Genomic DNA, 12911 nt, shown 5'->3' on the forward strand with positions numbered 1-12911 from the left:
GGGCTTGAAAATTTGGTATTTCAAAGTAGGATTTGATGAGTCATTTGGGCTCGGATTTTGGAGTTTTTGGTATGTATAGACTCGTGGCGAGATAAGGAATCCGATGATGTTAATTTTCTGATTTTTCGAGAAGTGGGCCCGGGGCTCGGATTTTTGCAAATTTCGTGAATTTCGATATTTTTCGAGTCTTTTCGATTGGGTTGTGTTCCCTTAGCCTATTGTAACGTATTCGTTGTGATTTTGACCAGATTCGACGCGCGAGGTTGTGTTCCCTTAGCCTAGGACTTTGGTCGGCTTGAGGTGAATAATGATAGTAAATGATATCCTGAGGGTTTGAAACCTCGGATTTGCACAACGTAGTGCTGTATTGAGGTGAAACACGCGCTTAATGGCGAGCGCGGGGTTGTTTACTACTGGGGATTGTGACTTGGTCTGTCCCGTTTGATATTTTACCGCGTATTTGACTGAGCTGTTTTGTTTATCATCATGATTTGGGCTAGTTGCCATGTTTAGGGCCTCGTGCCGACTTGTAGAACCCTTAGGGGCATTATGACTGATTTTTCCTCACTTTACTTATTGAAAATCACATCCTCAGTCATGTTTCTATTTGTTTAAACAATGTGAATCGGTTTTATAAGTGTTAATCCTAAATGAGGGAAATATGTGGGCTGAGATCCCTACCTTATACTATTGTGTCCTAAAATGACTGAGAGGGGTTGAGAACCCAACAGTGAGGATGTCATATATATGCTGCACGCCGCAGTAAATACTTATATGGATCGGGCTGCACGCCGCAGCAAATGTTTATGTGGATCGGGCTGCGCGCGGCAGCAATATTGCGCTTGGGCTGCAGTAGCCCCTCCGGAGTCTGCACACCCCCAGTGAGCGCCATCGACGATATGTGGATCGGGCTGCACGCCGCAGCGTTTATTATGTGATACTATTCTGAGTGTAATCTAAGAGTAAGCCCGAGGGGCTGTTACTGTACTGAGCGGTTGATACTGGGCCCGAGGGGCAGTTTTACTATTTACTACTTATTAGCCGTTTTACCTGATTTACCTGCCTTCAAAACTGAGATTTCATTTGATTTTTTGTACGGATTTTACTACTTTAAGTGATTTACTGCCTGATATAGAATTGCCTTGTGCTGTTTTGAGTTTTCTTACCTTCGGTTATTATTTATTATTATTACTCACTGGGTCGTAGTACTCACATTACTCTCTGCACCATGTGTGTAGATTCAGGCATAGCCGAGTCTGTTCCTGAACACTGATATCCTTTTCCAGATCAGGCAGCGAGATCGGAGCATCGAGGTAGCTGTTGGCGTCCGCAGCCCCTTGACTCCCCTATTTTATGCTATTTCAGTCATTCCAGACTTCTGTATCAGATATTCTGTTTAGTAGACTTATAGCAACTCTGTAGTAGCTCATGACTTATGATACCTCGGTTTGGGCTGTGTCGGGATGGTTTTCCGTATTCTTATCGTTGTTTCCGCTTTATTGACTATATTGAAAGTGTGTTAGAATTTTATTAATATTAATTAATTGCTATGAAAAAGGTGTTAGCTTTGTTCTGGCTGGCCTTGTCTTCACGAGAGGCGTCATCACGACCGGGTTGGGATTTGGGTTGTGACATAAAAGTAGGTACCCCAGTTATGCTTCTCAGAAATCTAAACCAAACTGAAGGCCTATGCAACAGAACAAGAATAATTGTCAGGCATCTTGGAAATTGGGCTGTCAGCGCAAACATCATGTCCGGAAAGAACATTGGTTCGAGCGTCACAATTCCAAGAATCATAATGTCTCCCAACGATTCAAAGTGGCCATTCAAGCTTAACAGAAGGCAGCTCCCTTTGGAGCCATGTTTCGCCATGACAATCAATAAAAGTCAAGGACCGTCCCTTAACCATGTCGACTTGTATCTTCCGAAGCAAGTACTCACCCATGATCAATTATATGTGGCCGTCTCTGTAACGACCCAGCCGGTCGTTTTGAGAATCTAAGCTCCATTCAGCAACGTAGGGTCTGGAACAGCTTCATAATACGAGTGTCGACTTGCGTGCATGGTTGAATTCAGTTAACGGATAATTTAGAGTCAAATTGAAAGAAGGAATCTAGTTTTGGGATTTTAAGCGGTGAGAATTTGACCGAAATTGGACTTTTGAGTAAATGACCCCGAAATGAAGTTTTGATGATTCCAACAGCTTCGTATGGTGATTATGGACTTAGGCGTGCGTTCGGATTGTGTTTTGGAGGTCCGTAGTTAATTTAGGCTTGAAATGCCGAAGGTTGAATTTTTGAAGTTTCCGGATCAATAGTGAAATTTTGATGTCGGGATCGGAATGCGATTCTGAGAGTTGGAGCAGCTCCGTTATGTCATTTTGGACTTGCCTGCAAGATTTGACGTTATTCCGAGTTGAATTGATAGGTTTCAGCATGAGATTTGATATTTGAAGATTTGGATATTCATAAGTTTGATTTTTGGTTTGATTCATTGTTTTGGTGTTGTTTTATGCGATTTGAAACACGAGCGAGTCCGTGTTAGGTTATTGGCTTGTTTGTGTGATTAGACGGGGTCCCGGGGGCCTCGGGTGTGTTCCGGGTGGGCTACGGGTATTTTTTCCCATTTTTGGAACTGCTGTTTTGCTGTTTCTGGTATCCTTCTACGCGATCGCGAACAGCCTCTCGCGTTCGCCATGCCTTGTTGCTGACCATCTCGAAATCCTTCTTCGCATTCACGTCCTTCCTTTCGCGTTCGCGAAGCCCTGCATTTTCCTTCTTCGCGTTCGCGACATACCCTCCGCGTTCGCGTAGGTCCCTGCTCTTCTTCTCCGCATTCGCGAGCTCATCATCGCGTTCGCGATGGGCAACCTTAATTTTTCTTCTTCGCGAACGCGTCCCTCTCTTCCCGTTCGCGATGCACAAAAACCTGGGCAGACAGAATATATTCTAAAATCGAGGGTTTCACCATTTTTATCACATTTTGACTTCTAGAGCTCGGTTCTTGGCAATTTTTGGTGGGTTTTTCACGAGATTTGATTGGATAAGTGTTCTTGAACTAGAATTAACCATGAATTTGTCTTTATTTTTATCATTTAAATTGTGTTTTGGGTTGGGGAAAGAGTTGGTTTTTGAAGAAAAATTTCAAAATGAAAAATCATGATTTGAGGGACCAAATGGTATCGAAATTTGATAAATTTTGTATGGTTGAACTCGTATCGGAATGGGTATTTGGTTTTTGTAAAATTTGTTGGGTTCCGAGGTGCGGGCCCGGGGGTCGACTTTTGGACCGATTTTTAGATTTTGTTAAAGATTGAAACTTTATGATCCGGAATAGTTCCTTATGCGTTTTATTTGTGCTTTGAAGTTAATTTGGTTAGATTTGAGCCGTCCGGAGGTCTTTTCACCCGAGAAGTGCATTTTTGAGTATCGGTTTGTCGTCTTTGAGGTAAGTATCTTGCCTAACCTTGTGTGGGGGACTTCCCCTTAGGATTGAGTCTTCTATGTTGATTGTAGTTCGTGTACGCGAGGTGACGAGTGCGTGCTTGGACTTATTTGTGGGTAATTGGCCTTTTAGGGTTCTCAGGTCTCTATATGCACCGTGTAGGAATGTGTTCTTGACATGACTGAATTTCCTATTTACTTGTTTCACTTCTACATGATTAATTGGAATTAATTGCTTCATGATTTACTCTTATTGCCTAATCGACTCCGAGTTGGCTTAACAGAAGAATTTTGTTTCTCCTATTGTCATGCTATCTTTTCATAGTTGGTTGTCTTATTTGAGAATCATTATTATCCTTCCTGAAATTTTGTTTAGTCTTAAGTGAAGCTAAAGATCATCTTTTTCCCTAATTGTATTGTGGAATATCCTTGAAATTGTCCAACCTTAAAAGAAGTTAGATAACCTATATCTTTGTTGACTCGCATTTATTTGGGACTATCTGAGTCGCGTTGATTTCCTTGTTATTTACTTGTATATTGTGGGATCGTCGCTATTCGTTAATTTTCCTGTGTTGAACTGTTCCCTTTATGCCAGCATTCTTTTCTATGGTTATTCCTTGTGAGCTGGTTCTATCGTTTCCTTGTGATTTACGGTCCTTGAGTTGACTAATTGTCTTACCTTGAATTATTGTCATTTTTGTTGTTGTTATATGTATCGTGGTGATGTACGAGCTTTCTGTTGTACTGTGACTGTTATTTCTGTTGTTGCGTTGTGTATTTACTTTGGGACTACGGGACGATATCCTGGGAGATCCCCTGTTATTATCACTGTGTTCTGAGTTGTTGTTTTCATTGATTCTATCCCTGTGTAAATGATATATGTGCTGTCCGTTCTTGTCCTTATGCTTACTAGCTGGTATGAATAAACAATCATGAGTTAACTAAGAGAAATAAAAAGCTTTCTTTCATCGATAGAAGATTGCAACTCTGAATCATATTGCAAATTATATGTATAATAAACTCATGTGTGGTGCAGCTTTTTGTGAAAGAACTGCATGAACTGGAGTTGCGCAGTTGCTGGTCAAACAGGCTGTGAGCAGTGACTGCATATATTTTTATGATCTTTCACCTTTGTATCTAATAGTAGTACAACTAAGGTAAAAATGTATTGGTTGTACAACTAAGGGGGTGGGAAAATTAGTATATTTAAGCTAGAACATCACGTCAACTCATAATAGTTCCATATTCCGAAATGCAACAGAAAGACTTATTTCTTGCTGAATTTAATTCAGTATGAAGTTCAGTGGTCATATGAACATGTTAACATAACAAGTGAGCAAATGCTAGCTAGAAGAGTTTAGTAGGTAAACTTTTGTTTTACCCAAACCTTGGGTGTCAATTTTTTAGTATAAATTTGGGCAAAGCTGCCATAGTGCCATGTATGACTTTGAACTGGATATGGGTAATTGTCAAAACTCCGATAGCTAGTAAATAGGTCATGCATTGAAGTAAGACACAACATTGCCTTTAGCTATCTCAGACAAAATCCCTACCAGACTAGTCTCACAGCTATATTAGTAAGGCAAGGCTACCTCCTAACCTACAACCATGATGATCGACCTCCACAACTTCCTATCTGTAAGCGTTACTGTGTTAAAACACAAAATCAGGAAAACAAAACTGTTAGAAGAATTAAAGAAATCTGGAAAAATAGTAGAGTTTAAGAAATATTCCGAGTCCACAATTTGCTTGTGTGTCCTTAAGGAATTTTAACCCCCCCACACGTTGCCAAGGTAATGGATTAAATCCTCCCAGGATAAAACGGAATAAACCTTCCTACAACAGTGGCAATACAAACTGCAGGATACCAACGAACTTAAAGAACGGAGCAAAATCACACTTACGAATTTGGGAGAGAGAGACTGCGAATTAGAATGCAGTATATTCAGAAAGAAAGAAGTTCTTGAGTGTTTTTCGTGTATAGAAAATGGAGCCTTGCCTCAGAATTTATAGGCAATTATCAGAAGAGGTGTCTGGAAAAGGTGACTTTTCAGAAGAATACGCTGCCTGCCGCGGTTCTGCCGCGGTCGCGGCAGAACCGCGGTCAGAGAGGCTTTCTGAACCTTCAGCAAGGTTCTGGCGTATTTTCAGCAGTGATTTGGCATTTAATTAATTATTAAATAATTAAATAAATTTTGTCCAAAAATAATCTTATCGATCGTTTGACAAATCCAAATCCAAATCCAAAATCCAAATCCAAAGCCAAAGCCAAAGCCGAGCCGAGCGAGGGACGACGACGCCGCGAGGGTTCATTCTCTTCAACCCTTTTAAGAGCTTTAAGAAGTGATTCTATATATAAGCACACAAATATGGTTGTCCCTCACCAATGAGGGACAAAGTGCAAGACAAAAGTTCACTTCTTCAAATTTTCAATTTCCCTCCATTTTCAATTCACACTTCTTCTACTTTAAAGCCCAATGGCTTTAAGTCTAACAATCCCCCACATGAATGGGAATGGCTGTATCAAGAAAGATCATAGATGAAAGCTATGTGATTTTGCAAGTAAGGATCAATTGCATCTAGATAAGTAGGTTTCCCTTTGAACTTTCCGTAGTGAACATATGTCGGATATACTCGGTCAATCGGTAGATTTGATATCTTTGAACCGTCGAACTTTAGTGTATACCTAGACAACCATATGTCACACAATCAACCCTTAACCGTCTTTTAGTTCTCATTGTTGTGTTCATTTCAGCCATGAACACCGCCTGGTCTCATAAGTGCGTAGAGAATTGGCCTTACAGAATTCTCATTGAAGCGGCTTCCACTTCACACTTACATAGGTGATTCCTAAACGTGTAATCCTTTAGATTGACACTATTTGATAAATACCTCATCAAACTTAGGTAATCATTAAAGAACGTGTAAATTTCTATCCTTGTTACTGAACATTGTCTTCATCACGAGAATGGACCAAAGATTTTATTTTGACAATGTTGAACCGGTCAATCACAACTTTGTTTGAGCTCCTTGAACCTAGATCTCGGAACATCCAAAATTCTAGGTAGAGTTACCGCCATGTTGACTTGTCCTCGGCCATAGTCCCATTCCCTTAGATGATTTCTCAACTCCCTCTCTAGTTAAGCCTTTTGTAAGCGGATCCGCCACATTATCCTTTGATCTTACATAATCAATAGTGATAATTCCACTAGAAAGTAGTTGTCTAACGGTGTTATGTCTTCGTCGTATATGACGAGACTTTCCGTTATACATAACGCTCCCTGCCCGTCCTATTGCAGCCTCACTATCGCAATGTATGCAAATAGGAGCCAATGGTTTTGGCCAGAACGGAATGTCTTCTAAAAAATTCCGAAGCCATTCAGCTTCTTCACCGGCTTTATCCAAAGCTATAAACTCTGATTCCATTGTAGAGCGAGCAATGCACGTTTGTTTGGAAGACTTCCAAGATACTGCTCCTCCACCAACAGTAAAAACATATCCACTTGTGGACTTTGTTTCTGTTGAGCCGGTTATCCAATTTGCATCACTATATCCTTCGATAACCGCAGGATATTTATTGTAGTGCAAAGCGTAGTCTTGGGTATATTCCAAATATCCCAGAACTCGTTTCATTGCTACCCAGTGATGTTTGTTGGGATTACTTGTGAATCGACTAAGTTTACTTATAGCACAAGATATATCAGGTCGTGTACAGTTCATGATGTACATTAAGCTTCCCAACACACGAGCATACTCCAATTGAGACGTACTTTCACCTTTATTCTTTATAAGATGATGATTTAAGTCAATTGGAGTTATCTTCACTTCCTAACATTCCAAATGTTTGAATTTTTCAGTACCATTTTCACGTAATGTGATTGAGAGCAAAGCTAGACCCTGAAGGAGTCCTCTGATTTTAATTCCTAATAAAAAACAAAAGAAAAAGTAAAAATAACTCATACTGCAATCAAGTCCTTTCATATCAAACTTACTAGCAAGCATGCGCTTAGTAGCTTTGAATGTCGGCAATGTCTTTGCTCATTATTAGCATATCATCAAACATATAAGCAAACAATGACTATATGATTTGGAACGTTCTTAATGTAAACACATTTTATCAACATTCATTAATCTTAAAACCATTTGACAACATTGTTTGGTCAAATTTCGCATGCCATTGTTTGGGTGCTTGTTTTAGTCCATAAAGAGACTTAACAAGTCTACACACCTTCTTTCTTTTCCGGAACCAACAAACCCTTCCAGGTTGGTTCATGTAAATTTCTTCCTCAAGATCACCATTTAAGAGGCTGTTTTTACATCCATTTGATGGATTTGAAGACCATACAAGGCGGCTAACGCTAATTAGCATCCGAATGGATGTAATTCTTGTTACCGGCGAGTATGTGTCAAAATATAGTCAAGACCTTCTCGTTGTCTAAATCCTTTGACAACAAGTCTTGCCCTTGTATTTGTCAATAGTACCATCGTCTTTCATTTTCTTCTTGAAAATCCATTTAGAACCCAACGTTTTTGTTACCTGGAGGAAGATCAACCAATTCCAAGTATTGGTTGCTCAATATGGATTCTATTTCACTATTGACAGCTTTCTTTCCAATATGTTGCCTCTGAGGAAGACATTGCTTCCTTGAAGGTACGAGGCTCATTTTCTAACAGAAAAGTCAGAAAATCTAGACCGAATGAAGTAGATGTCCTTTGACGTTTACTTCTTCTCGATTTTCTTCATTAGGCATATCATTATTTATTTTCCTCCCAAAGTCGTTTTGACTTTTGGCAGGTCACTTCACTTTCCTTTTTATATGGAAAAATAGTTTCAAAGAATTCAGCATTATCTGATTCTATTATCGTATCAATGTGAATCTCAGGATTTTCTGATTTATGAACCAGAAAAACGATATGCCTTGCTATTGGTTACATATATCCAATAAACACATCAATCAACCGTTTTTGGACCTATCTTAACCCTTTTAGGTTTAGGAACTTGTACCTTAGCTAAACACCCCCACACTTTAAAGTATTTCAAGCTAGGCTTCCTTCCTTTCCACTTCTCATAAGGAATGGATTGTATTTTACTATGAGGTACACGGTTGATTATTCGGTTAGCTGTAAGTATAGCTTCCCCCCACAAGTTCTGTGGTAAGCCAGAACTTATTAGCAATGCATTCATCATCTCCTTCAACGTTCGATTCTTCCTCTCCGCAATTCCATTAGATTGTGGAGAGTAAGGGGCAGTTTTTTGGTGAATAATGCCATTTTCCAAACATATTTCTTCAAAAGGAGATTCATATTCGCCACCCCTATCACTTCTTATCATTTTGATCTTTTTGTTTAGTTGCGTTTCAACTTCACTCTTGTATTGCTTGAAAGCATCAATTGCCTCATCTTTACTATTAAGTAAATAAACATAGCAGTATCTCGTGCTATCGTCAATAAAAGTAATAAAATACTTTTTCCCACCGCGAGATGGTGTTGACTTCATGTCGCAAATATCTGTGTGAATTAAGTCTAAAGGACTTGAATTCCTTTCAACGGACTTATAAGGATGCTTAGCATACTTTGATTCCACACATATTTGACATTTGGAATTAATGCAATCAAATTTTGGCAATACTTCTAGATTTATCATCTTTCGCAATATTTTGAAGTTTACGTGACCTAAACGCGAATGCCATAAAGTGTTTGACTCAAGCAAGTAAGAAGAAGCATTCACTTTATTGATAGGAACTGCTATTACATTTAGCTTAAAAAGGCCCTCATTTAGGTAACCTTTTCCTACATACAAATCGTTCTTACTTAGTACAACACTATTAGAAACAAAAATACATTTGAATCCATTCTTGACAAGAAGTGAGGTAGACACAAGATTCTTGCGAATTTCTGGAACATGGAGGACTTGGTTTAGAGTCACTATTTTTCCCGACGTCATCTTCAACGCAATCTTGCCAACTCCTTCAATTTTGGCCGTAGATGAATTTCCCATGAAGATTGTCTCGTCGGGACCTGCGGGGGCATAAGAAGAAAATAACTCCTTGTTAGCAAAAACATGGCGGGTGGCTCCAGAATCTATCCACCATTCTTTCGGATTTCCTACCAAGTTGCATTCAGACAACATGGCACACAAGTCTTCCATTTCATCTTCAACCATGTTGGTTTGATTCTTTTTCTTCTTATCATTCTTTGGCGCACGACAATCCACTGCCCTATGCCCAGTTTTTCCACAGTTGTGGCAATTACCCTTGAACTTCTTCTTGCTTGGGTAATTCTTTGGTCCAGAAGCTTTCTTCCTCTTCTTATTTTGTGGTGCCTCCTCAACAATGTTTGCCCCTATTATTGTCGAGTGTCCACGTGACTTCTTTTCAGCATTTTTGTTGTCCTCTTCTATCCTTAAACGAACAATCTCTTCTAGTGTCATTTCCTTCTGTTTGTGTTTAAGATAGTTCTTAAAATCCTTCCACAGCGGAGGTAACTTCTCAATGAAAGCAGCGACTTGAAAGGCCTCATTTATGACCATACCTTCAATAACAAATTCATTATTAATAATAAGATAAGTCTTATTAATAAAATTATTGATTTGGGTCATACCTTCAGCAAGGAGGTCATGTACAATGACTTGTAGTTCTTGGACTTGAGTTATGACCGACCTAGTGTCAATCATCTTGAAATCCAAGAACCTTGCAGCCACGAACTTCTTAAGTCCGGCATCCTCAGTCTTGTACTTCTTCTCAAGCGCATTCCATAATGCTTTTGAAGTTTCCATGACACTATAGACATTGTACAAGCTATCTTCCAAACAACTCAAAATGTAATTTTTGCACAGGAAATCAGAATGTTTCCATGCTTCAGTTACAACAAGTCGTTCATCATCCGGAGTATTTTCAGCCATGACCGGAGGATCCTTCTTGAGGAAACGTTGCAAACTCAACGTAGTAAGATAGAAGAGCATCTTCATTTGCCAGCGTTTGAAGTCAATACCGAAAAACTTTCCGGGTTTTTCTGCCGGTGCCATAGCATGAGCAGGAGTAGAAAGGCTTGACGAGGCAGCAACACTCGTAACAGTAGCTCCCGTTCCCACAGCATTTCCATTAGTTTGGTTTTCGTTCGTCATCTTTTCTGTAGAGTTGGAAACACAACAGAACTTTGTTAAATCAGCGAAGTTTTGATATCTTCAAACTGAATATCAAACAAAACATACAACACGTAACAATGGTGAAGTTTTTATATACTTCAAACCCGTACGTTTATTATTCCGGTAAAGTTTTTATATACTTTAAACCGGACAGAACAATTATTGGAGTAGAAAGCACGAAGGCTTTAGTCTCCAAAACAGTATACAAAATATGAATAACAGTTTAATATATGTTTCAACACAGAAATGTTAGTTTATAAAATTCCTTAAGCTTGTAAGCGTTACTGTGTTAAAACACAAAATCAGGAAAACAAAACTGTTAGAAGAATTAAAGAAATCTGGAAAAATAGTAGAGTTTAAGAAATATTCCGAGTCCACAATTTGCTTGTGTGTCCTTAAGGAATTTTAACCCCCCCACACGTTGCCAAGGTAATGGATTAAATCCTCCCAGGATAAAACAGAATAAACCTTCCTACAACAGTGGCAATACAAACTGCAGGATACCAACGAACTTAAAGAACGGAGCAAAATCACACTTACGAATTTGAGAGAGAGAGACTGCGAATTAGAATGCAGTATATTCAGAAAGAAAGAAGTTCTTGAGTGTTTTTCGTGTATAGAAAATGGAGCCTTGCCTCAGAATTTATAGGCAATTATCAGAAGAGGTGTCTGGAAAAGGTGACTTTTCAGAAGAATACGCTGCCTGCCGCGGTTCTGCCGCGGTCGCGGCAGAACCGCGATCAGAGAGGCTTTCTGAACCTGCCTGCCGCGGTTCTACCGCGGTCGCGGCAGAACCGCGGTCAGAGAGGCCCTCTGAACCTTCAGCAAGGTTCTGGCGTATTTTCAGGAGTGATTTGGCATTTAATTAATTATTAAATAATTAAATAAATTTTGTCCAAAAATAATCTTATCGATCGTTTGACAAATCCAAATCCAAATCCAAAGCCAAAGCCAAAGCCAAAGCCAAAGCCGAGCCGAGCGAGCGACGACGACGGCGCGAGGGTTCATTCTCTTCAACTCCTTTTAAGAGCTTTAAGAAGTGATTCTATATATAAGCACACAAATGTGGTTGTCCCTCACCAATGAGGGACAAAGTGCAAGACAAAAGTTCACTTCTTTAAATTTTCAATTTCCCTCCATTTCCAATTCACACTTCTTCTACTTTAAAGCCCAATGGCTTAAAGTCTAACACTATCAAGTGTCATGTCCTCGAAAATCTGAAGCCTCGCCATGTCATGTCTGATCACCTCTCCCCAATACTTCTTAGGCCGCCCTTTACCTCTTCTCGTTCCTTCCACAACTAGCCACTCACACCTCCTCACCAGAGCATCTGGGATTCTCCTCTAAACATGCCCGAACCATCTGAGTCTCGCTTCCCGCATCTTGTCATCAATGGGAGCTACGTGCACCATCTCCCGAATGTCATCATTCCTATATCTTATCCATCCTAGTGTGCCCGCACATCCACCTCAACATCCTCATTCTTTTCAATGAAGCTTGAGGGCACTCCAGTCATTTCTCATTAGCTCTATACGTGTGCATTTTTGGCTACTCCCACATGTATGCTTTTCTTCTCTTTCAATATATCCCTTAGCAAAGCAGACACAAGAAATATCAGCAGAGAAACAATCCATCACAAGACCTATTCGAAATCAAGTAAAAATTTCTTCCTGAAGTTCAGATTTGAGTTTGATTCATAGTTATTTTGCTCGATTATTGCTCTGTATCAGCTTTACTCCTTAGTTTCTAGCTTGTAATCCATTCTCTTTGGTTTTGGCATTTGTTGGCCTGTGAGTTGTGTTTGTACCTGTGATTTGTGCTGAATTTTGCTACTTCCTCTCTCAAATCTCTTGAACTAAATCTCTTGCTCTTTAACATCAATTAACCCACACAAGAATCAAAATTTTTCGAGTTAGGATTTTGATGGATGAAATTGGGGGAATATTTTTTTTTTGTTGGTAGTGTTGTAGAATGATTAGGAGAAAAGAGAACAAATTCTAGGAAAAAAATTAAAAGAAGAAATCGTTTGGAGAAGTTAATTATTTTTGAAACTTCAACAAATTCCTGGTCATTTTTATAGATGGCAATCTCAACGCTTATATTTGTTGAGACGAACACGGAAAATTACATGTGTTTTCGTCTGTTATATGTATGAGATATAACTGCTATATAACTGATTTGTTATAGTGGAGTATACTATACTATTTCACCTTTCTCTTTTTCCTTTTTAGTTCTCTAACTTTGTTCAACTGCTAATTATTTGAAATATCAGTAACAAGACTTACAGTATAAGTGCACATAATATAAACTTAAAATATTATATT

This window comes from Nicotiana attenuata, unplaced genomic scaffold (assembly GCF_001879085.1).
Source record: "Nicotiana attenuata strain UT unplaced genomic scaffold, NIATTr2, whole genome shotgun sequence".
NCBI classification, from domain to species: domain Eukaryota; kingdom Viridiplantae; phylum Streptophyta; class Magnoliopsida; order Solanales; family Solanaceae; genus Nicotiana; species Nicotiana attenuata.